This window comes from Aedes albopictus, chromosome 3, assembly GCF_035046485.1.
Source record: "Aedes albopictus strain Foshan chromosome 3, AalbF5, whole genome shotgun sequence".
Lineage (NCBI taxonomy): Eukaryota > Metazoa > Arthropoda > Insecta > Diptera > Culicidae > Aedes > Aedes albopictus.
The window spans coordinates 85996407-86018799 of record NC_085138.1 but is presented as its reverse complement, the minus strand read 5'-3'; positions in this window follow the sequence as shown (position 1 = coordinate 86018799).

The window sequence follows — 22393 nt, the reverse complement described above, 5'->3', positions numbered from 1 at the left end:
GCTGAAATTGAATGCAAAAACCTGCGCCGCTGTGTCTCTTTCGTGACAAGTGAAACCCCCTTGAAACGCCCCTGAACCCATGGAGCTATTCTGAGACCCGCTGAAACCCCCTAAAACCATCTGAGACGTCCCAGAGACGACTATGAGACTCCCTTTAACACCCCTCAGTTCTCATGTGGCCTCCTGAAACGCCCCTGAGACCCTGTGAGGCGTTTCTTAGGCCTCTTGGAAATCCCAGAGACTGCTTGAAGTGGCTTTGAGGCCCCTTGGAAACACTGAGACCTGCAGTAACACCCCTGAAACTCCGTCACACCCTCTTGAAGGCCTCTGAACACACCATTAAAGCCCCTGAGATCACCTTAAACACCCCTGAGACCTCATGGTAGCCTTTGAAACCACATGTGACCCTTTTGAAACGTCCATGAGATCCGTTTGTATCTCCTAAATACTCTGAAACTCCTTGAGAAGTATCTCTGAGGCCAAATGAAAGCTCCCTTAAACGTTCCTAAAACCCACTGAACCACCCTTGAAACGCCTCTGAGATCACCTGGCACCATCTGATATTCCCTAATACGGTGTCACCTCCCTAAAGAAAGTTCGCATGAGACGGAGACATTGAGGGGATGGTACGAAGAGAAAGTAGTGACATTGACTCATTTATCATTTCTTCTAAGACAGAGATTTGATTGGGGAACCCTCATGAAATCCGCTTAGTCAATTCCGTATCAAGATAAAAGCATGAGTTTACAATTTACATGCAAGCAGAGTTGCCACATTACCTACTTGTTTCATTGATTTGTGGTTCAAAAATAAACGAGGGGTTGCCAATTTGTTTTTCGCATGCCACCCTGTAATGTGGCAGCTCTGCAAGCAAGAAATGAGTAAATGGGTTTATTAAAACTGTGTACTTAAATCTATTTCGCTAACTTACAAACAACGTTAATACTTAAACATTGTGTTGAGCGGCATCGGTGTCTCAGTGTATTCCGCGGTGGCAGGAAAGCAGAAATCCTTCCGGACAGAAGAACACACCGACGCCATGCCAGTAACTTCGCAGCAGAAAACACTGGTCTGGCCGTACACCAAGGTACTGAGCCACACCGTAATGACTCCTAGGCTTCAAACTTCTCACCCCTTACCAATCTCCAGCAATCACTAACACACTACTACATCGTGCTGTTCATGCTCTTTAACATGATCTCCTTAGTAGACCTATGCTGTAGAGAGAACACATATTTTTATCACTGCACATTACCCGACAGGCATTTTAAAACAACTAAAAATAAACCACATTCACCAACGATTAGCATTTGCTTCGTAGATTTTTTGGCCGGTCAGGTGACTAGAACAAACTTTGGCTAATCAGTGACGATTGATTAAGGTTGGGGTTTACAAAACCATATTATGGAGATATTGTCGGTGTGATCCTTCCCCTTATCCATATCCAGATAGATACACTCCTCCGTAGTTGACCTTCTGCGCCCAAGCCCAAACACCGTCGTAGGAAATAGATGCATCTCCATAACTTGTGTGGTCAGCTGATATATACGCTAAATGACTAGATTGGTATCAGCCATTTGGTAAACTCAGAGAGTTAAAATGTTCTGTTGTCGTGGCCAAGGGCAGAACATTGATTGATTTGTCTTTATTTAAGAGACTTTCACTTAAATAAAGACAAATCAATCAATGTTCTGTTGTTGTGTTGTGTTTTTCACATTAGGAGCAACAATCAAGCTCTCACGAACTAAGATCTGCGATGATGTGAAGGTTACAGTACCTCTGAGCCTCCTCGAAGCACCCCTGACCCCACATGGAATATGAAACGATCTGAAACGCCCCTGAAATCCCATCGGATTCCAGTGAAGTATATATATTTCTTGTTTGTTGATTTTTTTCGGTGAAAGGCCTCTGAAAACCCCCTGAAACAACCCTTAGCTCTCCAGGTACCGTGCCTGAACCCCTTGGGGACAGAATTGTTTCAGGACTTTCCTCCTAAGATTCCTCCAGGGAGTCCTCCGAAATTTCAGGCTTCTTAAATTCCGTCAGGGATTTTCTTAAGCATTTTCACCTGAAGTATATCCAATTATTGCTTTCGAGAATCTTCCAGGAGTTCCTGGACCACGGTCCATACAAAGTTAAACTTGTTTGTATGAACGAAAGAGCACGCGGGGGGGGGGGGGGTGGTTGAGGTTCAGAATCTCCCATAAAATGACCACGTGGTTAATGGAAGCACCTTGGAGGATTTTTTTATTCTTCATTCAATTAACTTAACCTAATTAATAGCTCTTTTGCCCACTAGGGCACTGCATGAGCGATTCCAATTGGCAGCTGCACTTACACACTATACAGCGCATAAATGTATTCTATTCTAATTCTACTATATCGAACTGGTTGCCTTTGTGTTGCTATCACTTTTCTACCCTGTTCATGGTAGAATGTTGAGCACGTATGTTAGCCGTTAGTCGATATCCATGTTTCCGGGTCCGTTGCCCTACCAGGAGCACATAACAAGATCGCAACAAAATTATGACAACTGTTGTAAGAAATAACAATAATTGATAAAATTCTGTTATAAGGATTTTTCCATGTGAATATCCGTAACAAAATTATATATACTTTTGTTATAATTTTAGTAACAAAATTATAACAAAACTTGTTTCATTTGTTCAATTTGTTATATTATGCATGTTTGCCAATTTATTATATTATGCATGATAATATAATTGCCTCTAACATAATTTCGTAACACGTTTATTGCAATCTTTGTTACATCTTTTGATAAGATTTTCTGTGTTGTCGCTTAAAATATTGATATGTTTTGTTATTTTGGTCACTCGAGCCAAGAGATTTATAACAAAATTTGTAACAATTAATTTTTCTGAAATATAACTTGTTATAAATTTGTTATGATTTCGCATGTTTGTCTAACTAAATTTGATTTAATCTTATTATGATTATATCTCAACTTGTTATGTTTGTTTTAATTCGAACGAGTTTCATCAGATTTTTTGTTTTTTAACTACTAGCGGTAAATGTTTTATAACAACCGATGTTACAAAAATCATTGTAACAAAATAACACAACCTGTACTAATTTTGTTTTTCTCATCTAGGTGTGACACGAATGCCACAATAATGGTAAAGTGTCGTTAATAAATACTAATAACCATTAGCGGAGCCAGCTTTTTCTTTTTTCTTACTCACTCTCCTAAACAAGCAGGAGAATGAGCGAGATGAAAGAGGAGGCAAGCTGCCCCCTCTTCCATCTGTTTCTCTCTCGTGTATGTTTGGGAGAGTGAGTAAGAAAATGCTAATAACAATAAACATCTAGTCGGGTAGAGTAGATCCTCAGAAGAGGGTCAGGTGTCAGCCGCTCTCGGGGGAAAGAGCAACTGACGAAAAATTGCAATGGGAGCGAACCCATGACCATACACAGACGCGCAAACTTAGTCAAAATATTGAGGGACGAAGCTTATTTTTTTCTGATTTTTGTATGGGAAAATTGAAAAATTCTCAATCATTGGGGGGGCAAACCTATGATTGCCCCCTCCCTAAGTTGGCGCCTATGACCATACACTTATGAAGTGAACCTATGCCATGGGCCCCGCTTTGAGGATTTTCACCAGAAACGTTTGGAAGAATCCCTGTAGCAGTTCTACAGCAATTTTAGCAGGGGTTCGTGAAAAAAATCTCAAAAGGTTTTCCAGTAGTAATATGTACTGAGATGGATTCTTGGAGGCATACCTGGGGTAAACATCTTGAGATGAATTTTTGGAGACATTCATGGAATATTGCAGCAGGAATTGCTGGGGGAATCATATAAAAAACTTCTAGAGCTAATCCCAATGGAATTCATCGAGGAATCCGTGGAAAAATCTCTTGGCGAATTACAAAAAGAAATTCTTCAGGGTTATTTTTTTTTAGAAAAATATTAGAAAAAGCCCTGTTGGCATTCTTTGGGACAATCAATAATTTCAGGAGAAATGCATTCTGTGAAAATCACAGCCTGAACTTTTGCAGTACAATTCCATTGCGTATTCTCAATGAAATTCCCAGAAGATTTCCTGTAGGAACCCTTGGAGAAATGCTAAGAGGATATTTTGGAGGAATTCATGGAGAAGTGGAGGAGTCACAAGAAGAATTTCTGGGGAATTCCAGAAGCAGCAGGATTTCAGAGAGCTATTAATGGAAATCCTTGGAGAAATCACTAAAATAAATTTAAACTGCAATTTTTAGAAAAATATTTTCTGGAGGAATTTTAAAGAATCCTTTGAAGAAATTCGGGACAATTCACAGAACCAATGTTTGGCGAAATCTCATCAGGAGTTTCTTGAGGAATTTTAAGAGAAATTTCCTGAGAAATCCTCGATAATGGTCCAGATGTTTTTCTAAGAAATCGTTTCTTTGATTTTTCCAAATAATCTTGTAGAATAATTCCTCAAGCATTACTCTATGACTTCCTTCCGAAAAATTTCTATAAGGATGTCTTCAGGATTTCTTCTTTCTGGGGTTCTCCAGTAATTGCTCTTGGGAGTCCTCCAAGAATTTTTGGGAGATTCCCAGTAGGATTTACTTGAGGAATCTCAGCAAGACTTCCTGGTAGACTTCACCAGAAACTTCAAAATAAATTCCAGTATCAATTCTGGAGTAATTGCGGCAGCATTTCTGAAGGAGTCTTAAATGGACTTCCAACTGGATTGACGGGGAAAATTCCAAGATTTTTTTTAAAGGAATCATGACAAGATATTTTTAAAAAAGCTCTGGAGGAATTACAGTAGTATGTATGTGTAGGAATCTTAGCTGTACTTGTAAGAGAAGGGATCCTAGGTTTCACCAGGAATCAGGAATATCATTAAGAACTCCTCCTGGAAATCTGGAAAGAATTTCTATCTCACTTCCAAGTGGACAAATCACATTGAAATATTGAAAATGATTTGTATTGACTCTTTTAATCCAAACCTATTGAGTGTCCATTATTCGCCAACTGGTTGCCTTGTCGGACGCAGCTGTCTAAACAGTTTCTATAGATACAAGTTACCATTACCCATCTAGGGCGAAAGAAACGTACTGGAACTGAGAATAATAAATTCAATATCTTGGCTACACCCATCTGCGAAAAAGCTAGAAAGTATACGAACTGCTTCCGAAAGCGCTTCGAAAAATGCTCATCAATTTTCCGTGCTAGGTGCGCCACGATGAACACATTATATGCATGAACGTGTCCGCGGTTGTTAGTCACCGGAAAACTATAGGTACCGTGGAACGGCGTAACATTATCCTCACAAAATGGTAAAACAAACGATTCTCATTGGGTTAGCTATCACTCATGAATATCGTTTCGGTATTTGCACTTGGGAATACATGAATCCATGATTTTTTTTTATCTTTCTTCTTCATATTTCAATTCTTCTGCTTGGCCTGTTCTATGAGCCCAATGCACGCAGACTCCCAGTAGGTATTTGTTGGAAAATAAGTTGCATATTTTGACAGATGCTTCCATACAGGAACCAACCACATTGATCAATGTTACCCCGTGTTCCAGTTCGGAAAAAAACAGAGGCCACACTTAAGTTAGTCGAACACTTAGCTACACAACTTCTATGCAACTATGGTATGCAGCAGCCGGGGTTCGGTGGTAGGTACGGATGGATATGATGCCGTGTGGTGGGTTCATTAAATTTTCAAATTAAACTTTACCGCTCCAGCGAAAATGGTGAGGATGCTGAAACTTTTCGACTTGATGGATCTCGTAATGGCGGCGACGACGACGACGACGATGAAGTCGCGAAAATTACGGTATTAAGGGATTCTATCGACAGAATGCAATCTGATCGACGACACGGGAAAAATTACAAGCCATGTAATATGGGTGCAACGTGGATGTGGGTCTCCGTACAAGAACAGAGAGGTTGTTTTTTTTTTTTGGTTTTTAGTTTACTTTTGGATTTGATGGTCGATGGTTGATAGGGGAGGCACGTTATTGAATATGCCTATTCAGTTAGGCAAAGAATCATAATACCCACTCTTTTTGAGAAGGGGATTTTTTTGTTATTACCGTACGGGTTTTGGGCCGAAGGGTCTCAGATTTTCATTAAACTTTTTCCATAGGCAGGGGTCATGGTTATATGAACAACACAAATTGAGAAAAATTCAGGGTCGCCTATTTTCCCGGAAAGCTCAGGTGGATTTTTTTTTTGTTTTCCCCTAACACTACTTACATTGAAACACCATAACTCAAGAACGAAGCACCATAGAAACAAAGTTTTCTAATAAAAATGAAAGCAAACTTTCTCAGGAATCCAAAAAAAATATATGAAGTGGAAAAAGTTTTTCACAAAATTTTTCACCGTTGAGAAAATTCATAAAGAAAAGCTGGAAAAAACTATGTCCAAACTCGTGGAAAAATATCAAAAAAAATGTTTTTTTGAGAAGGTTTGTTCATAGACTTTGATCGCTGTAATTTTAGAATGCACATAATTTTAGTTCCTGACTTATGGCAAATTATGTGAAAAATTACCATATAATATAGGCTTACATAGTCATTTTCACAAAATTGGCCATAACTCAGCAACGAAAAATAGTACATTCCAAAAATTTCAGCGATCATAGCTTATAAAATTACCTTCTCAAAAATGTTTTTTCGAAAATTTTCCACGAGCTCGGGCATAGTTTTTCCGGCTTTTCCTTTCGAATTTTCTCAACTGTGGACAATTTTGTGGAAACTAACTCCAGTTTATATTTTTTTTTATTCCTGTGAAAATTTGCTTTCATTTTCTAAAAAATCTTTGTTTTCACGTTGCTTTATTCTTGAGTTATGATTTTTCAAAGTAAGTAGTGTCAGGGAAAACAAAAAATTCCAACCTGAGTTTTCCGGGAAAATAGGCGACTCTGATTTTTTCTCAATTCTTTTTTTGTTCATATAACCATGACCCCTGCCTGTGGAAAAAGTTTCATGAAAATCGGAGACCCTTCGGCCCAATTTGTACGATAATTTAAAAAAAAATGCCCAGAATTGACTTTCTCACCATACAAAAATTCAGCTCGTTACTTCAATTCTAGTACTTCACCAATAATGTCCTATTGCTTTCATTATCTCTTTAGGATCTCTTAGGCTCTTTCTCAATTGAAATATTAAAATTGATGCAATTTTCTTAAAAAAAAAATCGGGAAACAACTAAAAAGCTTTATCGAAAATTTCTTCAGCAATTTATTTGAAAATTCCATCGGTAATATACGAAGAAGTGCACCCCACACATATAGTAAAACAAAAAAAATCGAAATATGTCAAGTCTCACCTCTTTAATCAGTGGTTTCGGACTCTCAAAAACTACACACTTAGAAAAAAACATCGACGAATGTATGCAGAAATTTTCAGTTTTCGATTCTTGCCTCAAGGGTGCACTGTATGCGTCCAATAATTAAAACCTTTGGTCTTTTTGTAGGTGACTATATGACAAACAACTTTGTCGAAGACTGCAAAGTTATCCGACGCCTGTTAAAAAAGGTGTACCCTAGATAAAGTGAGACGAACCATTATTGTAGTCTTTCCAGTAGGAATAATATCGAGTTACGTACAAAAGGCTGAATTACGAAAGGCTGAAACAAAAAAGGCTGAATGCATCAAAAGGCTGAAACAACATAAGGCTGAATAGTGGTTCGACTAGTTTTCAAACGCACCAGCTTTGAGATTAATCTCAATTACTAACAACTCAGAGAAACAGACGTATCACTCCAATTGGGAATAACTACATGCATTCATTGATTTTACAATCTATTTGAAAATTTACTTGTTGGTCGATTACCCAGCCGTGGCACTCGCATTGGTTTTGCTCGAGCTTGACGTTTGACCGTCCTACCGTCCCCTAGTTCATGGTTGGCCAAATTAACCTATTTTGGGGCAACATGCTTCAGTTACTTTGTTCTGTATAGGAAAGTTTTACAACTGGTCATAATCCTATGCACTATTGAACGCCTACATTACTAAGACAGAATTTCTCAAAATAATAGCATGTATTTTAAAAAAGGGCAATTCTCTGATGATATTGTTAGTAGCCGTAATGACAATAATCTCCAAAACAACATGACTCGAAAGAAATTAAAATATTATCAGTACCTTTTTGTGTCCATTGGTATGTATCATCATGGCTCACTAAGCGTTCAGGCCAAGAACTTTTCATTGATTCGGGCCAAAATTTTCGTAACTTCCTTTGGCATTGAGTATCTTTGTGCCTGTTACATGATAGGCCATGCTGAGAAGCCGGCTTTATCGCAGTTGGAGCGTAAATCAAAAAGGGAAGAAATACTGTAGCTTATATGTGAATTTTCGTAATTTCAGCCTTTTCAATTTTAAGCCTTTTGTAATTTCAGCCATTTTTTAAGAAACCATAAATTTTAGCCTTTCGTATTCAGCCGTTTGTGCATTCAGCCTTTTGAAATTCAGCCTTATGTTATCATCCTTCGGCAATATATGTACATACCTTTCAGATTTCCTTCAGCGCATTGTTTAGGAATTCTTCAAAAAATTCTAGGAAATTCATTTAGGCAACTCTTTTAGCAATTTCGTTTGAAATCATGTTTTAATTGATTTGGGCAATTTATTAGAAAATTCCTTTAAAAACACCATTAGCGAATTATGTCGGATTTTTAGAATAATTTCCACTCTGCGGTTACCGCCGAGTTTAAGCGCAGCTGTCAACGTCCTACCACAGCTATGAAAATCATCAAATCATTGAATAATAGGGATTGTAACATAAGGCTGAATTTCAAAAGGCTGAATGCACAAAAGGCTGAATACGAAAGGCTGATATCAAGAAAGTGTGACATAAGGCTGAAATTACAAAAGGCTGAAAATTGAAAAGGCTGAAAATACGAAAATGCATAGATAAGTTAGAGTACTTCTTCCTTTTCTTGGAGTAACGCCCCAACTAAGATCGAGTTTGCTTCTCAGCTTTGGCATATCGGCACGAAGATACTCAATGCCAAAGACAGTCAAGAAAGTTTTCATAATGAAAAGTTCTTGGTCCGAACGCGAATCGCACGCGTCTGAGGGTTACGCGGACCCTAGTTTCGAAACTGAACTTATAGTGAAAAGGCTAATGGTGCATACCAACGAACGCAAAAAGGAGCTGATAATATCCATATCGTTAATTTATCCTTCTTTAAACTATTCTTTCGAGTCATGTTATTTTGGAGATTGTTGTCATTACGGCTGCTAAAACAACATCATCAGAGATTTTCTCTTCTTTGAAATATATGCTATTATTTTGAAAAATACTGCATTCAATAATCCATAGCATTATGGCCAGTCGTAAAACTTTCCGATTCAGAACATAGCAATCGAAGTATGTTCCCCTAAAATGGCTTAGTTTGGCCAACCATGAACTAGGGACGGTAGGACCATAGACTAACTTGAAGACCTGAAAGTACCGAAGAAAACCATTGAGTTTTGTGTGTCCAACGGCGTACAATAATATTTATTACCTTGTATTTCTTCCGCGTAATTTGCACTAGTGTAAATTATTTTTAGTGTGTTACATTATGACGCCGCTGGTAGGACGATCAATCATCAAGCTCAAGCAAAACCAATGCGAGTGCCACGGCTGGGTAATCGACTAACAAGCAAATTTTAAAATAGAACGCAAAATCAATGAATGTATGTAATTATTCCCAATTAGATTGATCTGTTTGTCTAAGCTGTTAGTGTTGAGGTGAGCCTTTAGGCTGCTGCGTTTAAAAACTAGTCGAATCACAATTTCAGCCTTATGTTATTTCAGCCTTTTGATGCATTCAGCCTTTTGTTATTACAGCTCTTCGTAATTCAGCCTTTTTTACGTAACCCGAATAATATGGCCACATGAATTGCTCTGGAAGGCAACAACAAACAATTATCATTGGCAAGTTTCCCCAGTAACAATGTTTAGTAAATTAGTCTAGAAGAGGTCCAGAGACCCATCATAAAACCAAAATAATAGGTATTAGGTTTAATGACAGTTCTAAAAACCTCTTCAAGACTAATTGGCCATCAAAATGTTACTTGGGTTGGGTCTATTGATGATACCTCAGTGAAAATGGTTTTTGGTAATTCTTTTGGTAATTTTGTAGGAAACTCAGTTAAAATTGACTTCGGCAAATTTATTTTTTAAGGTTTTTCCGGGAAATTGATGGAAAATTCTTACGGAAATTGCTTAGAATTTCATATCTACGGGTTTTCTGGTACATCGTTCCACAATTTCCATTAGATTTCATTTGAAATTCGCATTGCCAATTAGCTTGGATTTTTTCTCTCAAAATTTCTAAGATTTTTTAGTTTCACTATTATATAACTCTTCATAATTTTATATTTAACTATATTGAAATAGACTTCTGCGATTAATTTGGAAATTCTTCTGTGATTTCTATTTCCACGGAAATTTCTAGGCTATTTTTTTGGTAATTCCTTCGGTAATACCTTCGGCTATTTAGTAGGCAATTCAGTTGAAATTGATCTTGTCAATAAATTTGGAAAACCCTTTGCAATTTTCTTTACCAAATTATTTGAATAATCTTTTTTTTCTATTATTTATTTTGGTTATTTCTTCGACCATTGCGTTGGAATTCAGTTGCAATTGAACTCGGTAATTTATTTGGAAATTCTATTTGGAAACCCTACCGAAAATTTCTGAAGTTTTTGTTTGTAAGTGATTTGTACTTTGTTCGTCGATTTCAGCAAAGCAAAGATAACCGTACCCATCGTAATTGCTACTCCGAGATTGACCAGAACAATCGAAGTAGCACAGAGAACTAATAAACTGAGCTTGGAACTAGCTACACACTCTCAATGTGCACAATTCGAGAGTTCAGTATTTGAAAGCCAATAACGGCGCCGGCCACGTCCTTACGATCATCGGGAAAGGGAAGGAATGTTAGTTCGACAACCGTTGTTACTGGAAACCGTGAAATCCACAGCATCCCCAGAGTTGTCTCGGGAAGGAGTATTTGTTAGTAGGGTAGAGTAAAGTATGGATCTTGGAGCCACCTTTGGTAGATGATATAATCCACTAGTTATATAAAAGTATACGTCGTGATCTTCATCCCGATTATGATTTATTTGCTCACGATGGTCACCTCACGCAATAGTAACGGTATTGCACATACGCCAATGGTCGCTCAATATTAAACGTGTCAGCGCATTGATCGTTCAAGGTGCAGGTCATCAGCGTCCACTTTCCAAACATCGCATTTTGCCTCGCATTTTCGTGAGCACAAATCAGGAGGTGTATCAACAAATTGGTCTGAAAATTCAAACATCGTTGTAGCATTTTGAGATCAATGTGTTTGATGCATCTTCAGATTTGTGCTCGAGAAAACTCTAGTAAAATGAAAGGCGGCCATTGTGGCGGCTATTTTTGTACCGAACAATAAACGCAAATAGTCAAGCGCCCAGTGAATTGAAATTGAACTCCAGCATTTTTATTTATTTTTTTTAATTCCCTTGATATTTCCTTTGACAAACTATGTAAAATCTATATCGGTAATTTCTTATGTATTATTTTTTTCATCTCTTGGTAGGTCCTTCGGCAAGCCGTTTTAATTTAACTTCTGTAATTTATTGGTTTATTTCCTTGGGGATGTCCTTCAGCACTTTATGTGGGAATTTCATCGAAAATTTCCATTTATTTTGGTTATTCTTTTTATGATTTCATCGACAATGAAGAGAGGATTCAGTTGGAATAGACTTCGGAAATTCATTTGAAAAATCTTTTGAGATTTTTTCGACAAATTGTTTGGGAATTCCTTGTAACATTTGATGATGATGATGATGATGATGAAGAAAGTGTACCCACCATCAGCGCAAGGATTACCTATGGCTGCAGAATCATTCCCGAAGGGCATGATCTACCTGATGGTTTGTTGTAGCAGGGTGAGTTAAAATCCCTGAATTCCTTCGGTAGTCAACATTAAGTTGCTAGCTCATGACAAAAGACTGGCTATTCCACGAACTTAAGTCCGGTCATCAGTTCATTTAACTCCCTTAGGCTACCCCCCCGTGTATGTGTGAACCCCGCAAAATAAAAATGGAAATTATATAATATAATACATAATACATAATCAATGGAAGGTAAAGTAGGATAGATCGTGGCGAGCCCATAAGTACAGTAATTCACGCAAAACCTGTGGAATTAAGAGTGTCTTCTTCTCGTGGTATGGTCCAACTGGGCTTACAATAAAATCTTTTCTACTGTCTGGTTGTAAGAGTAGAAGTGCGTCAAATACATTACAACTGTTGGCGTTGAAAAATCCATCTTCTAGTACGTTATGATGTCCTCTCTCCCAACTCTGGCGGAAAATCCACTCCATTATCCACTCCACCATCTGGTGCGCCATACTGACTGCATGTAGTTACATAAACTTACATTTATTGCTAATATCTCAACTAACTATAATGAAAACTGATATTGAAGTATGCTATAACCAATGAAAGTAATAATAAAATATCATATAACAAAACATTATGTAACGACATGATATAAGGTAGCAGTTTATCTGAATGACTATTATTCGCTGAGATATATCATGACATAGTTATGTCCATTATCGGTCTGTTATACAACTTCTTCAAACTGTAAGGAAATTTATAGTTAGGTGATATGTATACCAAATTACAACAATATTTGGTTGTTCAATAATGACTTCTGGTATACAGCAACAAAGATATCCGTTAACAACAGTAGAATTTATTATTATTAACCCGGGAGCGGTCGTGTCGTGTACTGAGTACACGCACTATGAAAAAAGCTCGCTTGTGGTACATAGTGTGTGCGCGGTGTCGATGAGGGTGACCGAAGACGCGACTGCTCGAGGGTTGAATATAATATTTAGAAAAAAAAATGCTATGATCAATAAATAATAATATTTTTGATATATATGTATTGTAATGAACTAAAATATTTGGCACTCCGTCGTACAGTTACAACTTCAATGATCCCTTGATACACCCTCTCAACCTCATTTAGTTATATAGTCAATAGTATAAATTATTATGATGAAATTTTATGTGGATATATGGTATTATCAATATAATGGAATTATAAAATATAATGCAATGAACTTTAATGTACCGAACTGAAATAAGGTATCAATTTGTAGGTAATTTGAATAAGTATTATTTGATGATAAGTAGGGTAAAGAAATGTTATAGTTATAAAATGTCAACGCGAAAGCTGAAATATAATCAATAATGGAACATAATTTAAATGAATATATTATAAGGGAGGAAAGATAATAAAATAAACATAACGCAGCATAATGGTCCAAAAAGGGGTGTGGCTGATCCTTAAATATACCTGAGGAATTAGGAGAATCTTCTTCCAGATGTATAAGGGGCGAATAATAATATCTGCAGCACTCGGTATGGTTTGTAAGAGTTAGTAAGAGTTTAAGAATCCATCTTCAAGTATGAAAAAAAAATCTCTGGAAGGCAGTTCATTTCATCTTCCGGATATAAGTCCAATAATGCCATTGTCCCATGTGCCTCTCTTGGGTGATATTGATCCCAACATCTTACTAGCGTTAATTATGATGAAATATATTATTAAAATATGATATAATCAAATATGGAAAATCAATAATCAAACAAAGCTGAATAGAGAACGTAAATGCAAAAGAAAAGTGTCCACAGTAAATCAAACCTTACAATGATCAACAAAAATTTATAAATCAAAATACATAAATTTGAACCTTGAACAGTTGTTAGGGAAAAAAATTTAAGAATATGATATTCTCATTTGTTTTGACGTAAAATATGTGTATCTAATAGTATGACACAAACAATAATCATAAGATTGAACTTAAATTGAAATGAACTAAAATGACTATTACTAAAGCAATAGATTAATACTATTGCATCACTATCATTTTGTAATATATAACGAACACAAAACATTGTAAACCGAATGCATTATAACAAGGGGTGAGATGAGGCTATGTGATCCAATATTCTCTTTTGTAGAAGAGATATCAATAAAGAGACATTTTTCAGTGTGAACTTGAAAGCCTTACTAGAAAAACGTACTTCCTGAACTGTTAAATCGAAACGCCATGTATACCATACGCAGCATACTCCGTTCGCAACAGTTTCGTGGTCGTAGCATGGCTCGGTTGTAACAGTATTATATAGACGTAAATTATCTAAAACTAAACTAAACTAAAAATAGAATGCAAATAGAATCTGCATACAGGAAGAGACCAACAAGGAATAGATTCACCGGATAATCATATTCAGTTAGCTCTCCAAAGCGCCACTCAAGCTTTTACTAAATGTTCACTCGTTCACATCACTCGCTCGGTCTCTTACACACACTGATGCACGTTGGGCTGTCGCATTCGCTAACTCCAAAAAAAGAAAACTCGTTCGACTACGGTACCCGCGACGAAAGGCTATTACACACCAGGAATCATTCATTTTTCATAAGACCGGTCATAAAAGGATCTTCATCCGACCACCAATAACGACGCTCGAAGGATCCCATGAAAATGGAAGAATGGCCTAATACGCCGGCGAACGAAATTCACCCGGCCCAAGAAACCTAACATCCGAGCCCACCTGCAATAAGAAAGTTCAAGATTATGTTTGGAGATAGTCATACTCCAAAGGTAATGCTCCCGAGCCGAGAGAAGCAGTCCCACAGTGGGTCAGTCCTATAATCCAATTATACGACATCCACCCGTAACAAATCTTGCGCACTTCACCTTGAAAGCACAATACACTTGCAGTCTGTTCCCAAAAGTCCTGCAGACGGAGTAGCTGTCGCCTCCCCCACCACACGATAACAGAAATCACTCACTCCCATGTACGAGCAAAACAGCCCTCCTCCACCCCTATCAGTATCCAAAATACAAATTCAAAAAGAAAATATGACTTATAAAAATACAAAAAAAAAATGAACACTTAGCTGTTAGGCTTCAAACAACGTAGACTTCACGGATGAAATCTTGCACAATGCAACCCAATCACCAACACTTGAATTCCACCAACAACACTTCATCCAACTTCAAGGCGATTTCTCCAAATTTGAACTCCAGAATCGTCCAACCAAACAAAACGGCAACGAAAATCAGTCGAATCGTAATGTTTGAGAATTCCTTGTAACATTTCTTCAAAAAATGTGAGTGGTTATTCTTGTTGTAATGTCTTGGAGTATTTTTCCACTAGTGACAGTTGAAGGAGACTTCAATGTATTTTATGGCCTTAGGGAATTTCATGGTACCGTCAAGGCGCCATTCACCGTGGGGGCTCCATTCACCGTGTGCCTTCGAATATTTTTTCATTATTTCCATATTATAATTGAATGATATGACAATTTCCCTTCAATTTCACCAATACAACACTAATGTATTGTTACCATGTCAAAACGCTCACTAGAAACATTTAAAAGTATTATTTTGACACTAAACTGTGTTTACATGAAGCGGGTTTCTGCTCGTTCACTGCATTCATAGTGAAAAAACGGAAACTGCGCTAAGGTGATTTAAGCGATAAACTAAATGTAGTATCGTTTTTATTCCACCAAGAAGCAATTAAATTCACATATCAGGTATGTATTTTGCATTACCGAAGTAAGTTTAACAAGAAAGTACGACTACTCGTACTTTTTAATTGAAACAAAAAGGCACGGTAAATGGATACCCTAAAAATCAATGGTCTCCATTCACCGTGCCCCATATTGTCCCATATATCTAGAAAAAATCGAAAATTTGAACATTCGTTTTTCTAATAAAATCTTGCAAGTTATTACTTGAAATAAATTTAAACGAAGAAAATTCCCTTGGCTGGGTTGTTTTGATCATTTTTAAACAAAGTAAAATAAAATTTCTCATACACGGTGAATGGGTCCCTACTACCACGGTGAATGGTGACCTACCACGGAATTAGGCGACCCTACTACCCTTTACTAATTGTACTATATCACCAAATTTTGTGAAAAAAATTCTACTTCTGTGGATATTGCTTTAATTTTAACCTATAATGAAGGCAATTAAAAGCGGCACCAACAATGTTTATAAGACTGGTGTCTAATGACAGCCCTTTTTTGTCCCGAATCCTCTTAGATCCACGGTAAATGGTGCCTTGACGGTACGAAGTTTCAAGGTAGAGAATTTAAAGCAAGTTAACTCTTCAAAGAATTCTTAGTTGAATTGCAAGGCATTTAAAGGCGTTTGAGGGGGTTTCAGAGTGTTCAGAAGAGCTAAAGCGGGCTTCAGGAGAGTTTGAGATAAGCGCACATGGGTTTCAAGGAGATGTGTCAAGCATTCCAATAGGTATAATAGAGCTTCAGGGGAGTTTCGTGGGTTTATTGGATCAGATAGGAGTCTTCAAATTCTTCATTTTTCAAAAATATATTTCTTTTTTTTTCGTCAGTCACAACATATTAAATTGCGACCGTTTCACAAAACCTAAAGGAGCGCATTCGGATAACAATGGCTATGGTTTCCCCATTACCAGCAACGATGATTGTCGAGTCCCAAATACACATATGTAGTTCAAAAGGCGAATGGAACCAAACAAACAAAGTTACCAAATTTCCACTGAATTTACTTTTCAACCATCCCAACTAGGGCATGAATCCTTTATTCCACAAAAACCATCCCAATCGCCTCGAGCATGTGTGTCCAGGTCCACACACACACTAACCAGCACCAGCAGCGTTACATATGACATACCCTTTCTAGTTGAAAGCTAGTAAATTAAATGTGTGTTCTATTTCCTTTCACCGACTGGCTGTTTATTCAAAGACACGATTAGACTGAGGCTGGGAAATCTTGTTAAACCACTTCGAATAGAAAACACGCACGAAAAATGTTCACCTCCGAGGGTCCACATCAGGTGCCACCAAGAAAAGGGGTTTTCTCGTAAATTGGGTTCGTCAGGGTAACCAACTATCGATGTTGCTGGCTGATGGACAACCCACTTTTGGGAAGGTGTTTGTTCTCAATTTCTTGGACGTTCACTCGGTGTTTTTTTTTATTTCTGTGAACTGTGTTGAATAGAAAGATCCGCAACTTTTACACAAAATAATGTCATTCTCTGAGAGCTGTTGTACTAGTACCCTAGAAAACCAATTTACATGTTTAATGAAGTTAATGAACGTGTTATGCGTACTTTTTCCATGAAAGTTACATCTCATAAGATGCACTAAACGGCCTTTATGCGTACAAAAGGCAATATACGTGCATTGACGGGACAATAATAACGATATATGACTTGAAGTGTTATCTTATGCGATTTACAGCGTACTCTATAACGATACAATGAAGCATAACATCTTGGGTGGTAGTTAAGTAGGTGATATAATGTCAAAAGATTCCCGACTCTGATTTGCTACCCACACCAGCAGGAAAGTGACCTACATATTCATCTGATTTGAGGACTACTGCCCTATATATAATCCATAATCAATACACTTTTCAAATCGTTTTCCTAAAGCTAGAAATTTCTTCCCTGGCCCGTTACCATAATTCAACCGACCCCATTGGAAAGACCGGGTAATGGGGTGGAAATGCGCGTCCCTTTGTTTTCCCTAATTTCAAAACAAAGCGTCAACAGCGTCATTCAAAAAGGGAGAAAAACTATCCATCCATCCACAGAATTGCCCATTCCGGGAATAAATCGCTCGCTCGCGTCCTTTCAAGCGAACCCGAAAGCTCGGATGATGTTTACCTACTACTGGCACCAACCAACCAACAACCGACGAAAGTTCCCATCATAAAACAGCGGAGTAAAAAACCCCAAACAAACAGGAGGACACCCGAAACTAATTCACAACTTTGGCAATATATGGAACTTTTATGCTACATACACACTTGATCGGTTTATTTGAACAGGACCCGACCCCAGAGGCGGCGTGCGATGCGGTGGGTGGAACAACAGCGCACATCGTTTCGCGTCTTTCTACGTCCCAGCCACAGGAATAGTGTTTGCTCCACTTGATGGCTAAGCACTGCCCGGGTGAACTTATCACAACACAACAAATGAAGCGATAGCGCTTCAGTAAAAAAAAAACCGGGGTCGGGAAGGCAAGCAACAGTTCAGCGAGTGTTGTGACTCGTGTTTGGTCCGGGCCATAAAGTATAGCATGACATAGCTTAACCTCGTTTGTTTTTGGAATTTGAACTCGGTGTGTCCATGAATAGGCAAAATGAATGTAGTAGCTGCGTACCTAATGTCTCTAAGCCAGTAATTTACGCAGTTTTAATATTGCCGATTCGTACCCAGTTTTTCGTTTGAACACACTAACTGACATTACATTTGTTTTTGGAAAAGAGCTTTTGAGCTTGGTATGAGCACTTGCCTCGCCTTGACCGATCCGGACTATTTTTAATGGCAAACAAATTGATCAATGGAAAGTACACTTACTATACGAGAAAGGCAAAAACTTTGAGCATGATTTGGGTGAATTTTATACATAAATGTTTATATGTAAACTTAACCCAAAGATGCAACATTTTCTAAAAAAATTAATTGAAACTTACGGCAGTGTCGCTGGAAATTGGGTTAACCAAATTTTAAGATGAAAGTGGTAATGTAACCTAATTTCTATGAGTTTTCATCTGCTTTTTTCGGAAATAAGCTAAAAAAATCTTAGAAAAAGGTATTGAGGTAATTAACTCTTGGTGTCATCGATCAAAAGTTTGGGGTCACTTTAGCAAAACATGGAAAAGTAATTTGGTGATATGTTCATCATCTTTAGTTCAATTTTTATTGTTTTTGGCTCACTTTAAAAAAAAATAAACTAATCTTACATACGTATCATACCTTTGATTTAACGTATCAAATGATTTTTATATACAAAATGTCATGTAAAGTCTACACATTTCACTACTTTTCACAAATTAAGTCAATTTTATGTTAAGTTTAAGTATAGTACAGCGGGGCCTGATTATGTCAGCTTTTTGATTCGATTTTGTCAGCCTTTCTTCAAGTAGAAAAATAAAAGTGTTTTATAAAATTTAAATGCTGAATATTTTATAATCAATATCAATTCAGTTGATTTATTTGGGCGTCATATCAAAATTACGCAATGAACAAACTTGTAACTTTTGAAAACAACCAAATTTTTTTATTAGCAAACTAACACTTTTATGCCATTTTTGCACCCAACCCTAGCTAATGTCTTAAACCAATATCGTTTTAATTTGCTGAAAGATTCCCGCTCTCCCTTCTTGGCGTAACGTTCCAACTGAGACACAGCCTGCTCCTCAACTCAGTATTTTATGTGAACATTCACAATTACCGTCTACCCCCGTTGGTTTGACCTCATCTAATTTGAACACTTTTTAATTTGACCCCCTAAACTAAAAATGGTTCAAACGTCATTTTGCTCATGGAACGGGGTGAAAGGGAACGCAGAATCAAAACAAAACAGCAAAAAGGGTTACCACCAGTGTGTTTCTCGATGTCCTCAGGGTTACTAGAAGTTCAAGTTAAAAAATAAACCCCGTTTGTTTGCATGAGGTGTCGTTCAAACCAACGGGGGTAGACGGTATTAACTGCCAATGTCTATTTTGCATACGTATTTCATGTGGTAGTCATGAATATATTTCATTCGCAAGGTAGTTAAGGAAATGACTATTATGAAACGTTTCTGGGCCAACTGGGAATCGAACCCGCCACCATCAGCATGGTTTTGCTGATTGCACGTGCGCTTACCACATCGGCTATATGGGCTTGAAGACTATTCTTCTTAATTTACTTTGGTGCAGAACAAACAATAAACGCTGCCTGTTGTTGTGATTACAAGTCCACCAAATTACTTCTTTTTGCCGGCATCTCTGGGATTCCTCCAGATGAACTTGATAGAATTGATTCATAAATTTATTATGAGATTTATGTTGTAGATTTCTGATTGGATTGATTCAAAAATTGCTGTCGAAATTATTCCAGGGACTTATCCATTAGAAACAATTAAGGAATTCGATGTGGAATTCTCCCAGAAATTTTTGTTGGGTTCCCTTCAAGAATCTTTGCTTCGTTTTTTGTAAATATTTTTGCTGGTATTTCTCCAAAAATTCCACCGGAAGTTCATGAAGGAATTCTTTCGGGGATTTGATAACGATTCATTCAGATGTTTCTCTTTAAGATTTTTCCAGGCATGCCTTCTGTAATCACAGAATTTTTTCTTGAGATTTCTGCAGAAACTTCTGCTAGGGTTCGTGCTAAAATTGTTGCTGGTATTCCTGCTGGACTATTTCCATTAATGCTACATGAACTCATTGCTGTGTATCCGGAGTTTCTCCAAGAAGTTCTCCTATAATTACGTGGCTTTATCCAGAGATTTCCCTAGCGATTCTTTCAAGAAATCCAGCTGGGATTTCTTCATACATATCTGCTTTGATGGTCCTGGAGCTTCTGCTGGAATTCCTCCAAATTTTTTTCCGTAAATCTATATTAGAACCCTTTCAGATATTTCCCTAAACATTGTTAATGCATTCTTCCTGTAATGCAAGGATTCCTTCAAGAACTCCTGCTGAAATTCCTCCAGAAATTCTTGCTGGTATTCCTAAAGGACTTTATCCAGTCATTTCTATTCCTCAAGAGATTTTACTATGATTCTTCTATAAGACTCCCAATGTTCTATGGATTTTCCGGGGGTCTCTATTGAGATTTTTCCAGGGTTACCTTTTGGTATTCCTGTACAAAAATCTCTTGGTATTACTTCTGAAATTCCTTTAGATAATCTTGCTGGAAATTTTTCTGGAATTTATGCTGGAATTTATCAACCCATTTCTGCTGTGATTCCTCCCTCAACTGCTCCATATATTTACCCAGTACTTTTTTCAGGAATTTTCCATGGATGCCTCTAGGGATTTCTACGGAGAGTGCAGTAATAAACCTTTCAGAAAATACTTTAGGGATTTATCCGGAGCTCCTGTAAAAGTTTTTGCAGAAACTCTTACGGGATTCTTTCAGGAATGCCTTGAGGCACATAACATAAGTGACGACGGAAATAGTTGCACCCTTTTTTCAGTACGCGCCACTGGTATATCTAGTTTAGAAGACATCGATCTGTCACTGATCATGGTAAACAAAAAACAACTGACCCAAGCAGTAGTCCACTTTCAACAAAGACCACATTAACGAAAATTGGCAGCTGGGACATGCGCAAAACGCGCAAAACTTGCTGCTGGCAGCCCACTCACTCATTTAGTCATAAAATGTTTGAAATCTACGGAATAACACATCTACGTATCACATATCGATTTCAGTTTTTATTTGAGACTATAAAAACGTATTCCAGACCAAAGTTCTCAAAGTTTCATCACAATTTATGTTTCATCATTATTTCCACGTGCTGCCAGTCTAGATCTGTGAAGTCTTTGTTTTACTTCACATTACCACACTTCAATGAAAAATGGTATACATGTTGAATAACGATATGGTGATAGTGGTACACACTCAAACCATTTAATTCGACTCCATCTAGGTAAACTCTATTTAGGTCCTTCAATTTGGGTAACGTTACTTAAATGGAATCTGATAGTGTGAAGAGCAGTTGGAGTGTTTTAGATTAGGGTTAAGGTTGGTTTAAGGAAATTAAGTTGCAAGTGGAGTTAGGGTGAGTTCAGGGGAGGGATGAGGTTGGGTTGGGACTGTTTAAGGTTTTCTAAGAACTTTCTTGAGCATAAGTCATCGAATCTACATGCATAACTTGTGTGCTTAAATGATTTAATAAATGTAAGGCTTACACAGCAAAGTATTTTCAGAAACTGTCACCCCTTAACCACCCTCTAAATCCCCTGTAAAACCCCTGAGACCCTCCGAAACCCCCGAACACGCTTGTGTAACGTTTCTAAGACCCGCCAAAAATCCTCTGAAGCTTCAAAAACGCCCTTAAATTCCCCATAAAACACCCTCGGACACTATGTAACGCAACTGTGACCCTTCGAAACTCCCCGAAAATACCCTGGAGAACCCCCCCCCCCCCCGGTGCAACACCTCTGACATCCCCCCTTCATGAAACCCCCCTGAAATCCATCTGAAACCCCGCTTGGCCCTCTTTAAATCTCCAGGTCACTCGCCCTTCTTAAACATCTTTGTAATTTTCAAATCCATTTAGGTAAAAATTATATTTAGGCAGTCCCGACTCGTTACCTAAATGGAGGTTTTGGTGTAACGTACTTGACATGTCGGTGCCCAATGAGAGTCTAATAGAGGTGGGGAAGAAGATACTCCGTGTGCGTCAGATCCGTGTCTGGTGCAAAACATGTCACTACCAGGGCGCAAAATTTTCGAGTAGACGAGTTGAAGTTCATCGTGCTGCAATTTTCATTCACTTGCCTGCATATTCATATTCAGCTGCTCGATACTCGTTTGTCAACTGAATTAAAGTCAATGAATATTTGTAAACATCTTACAAAGT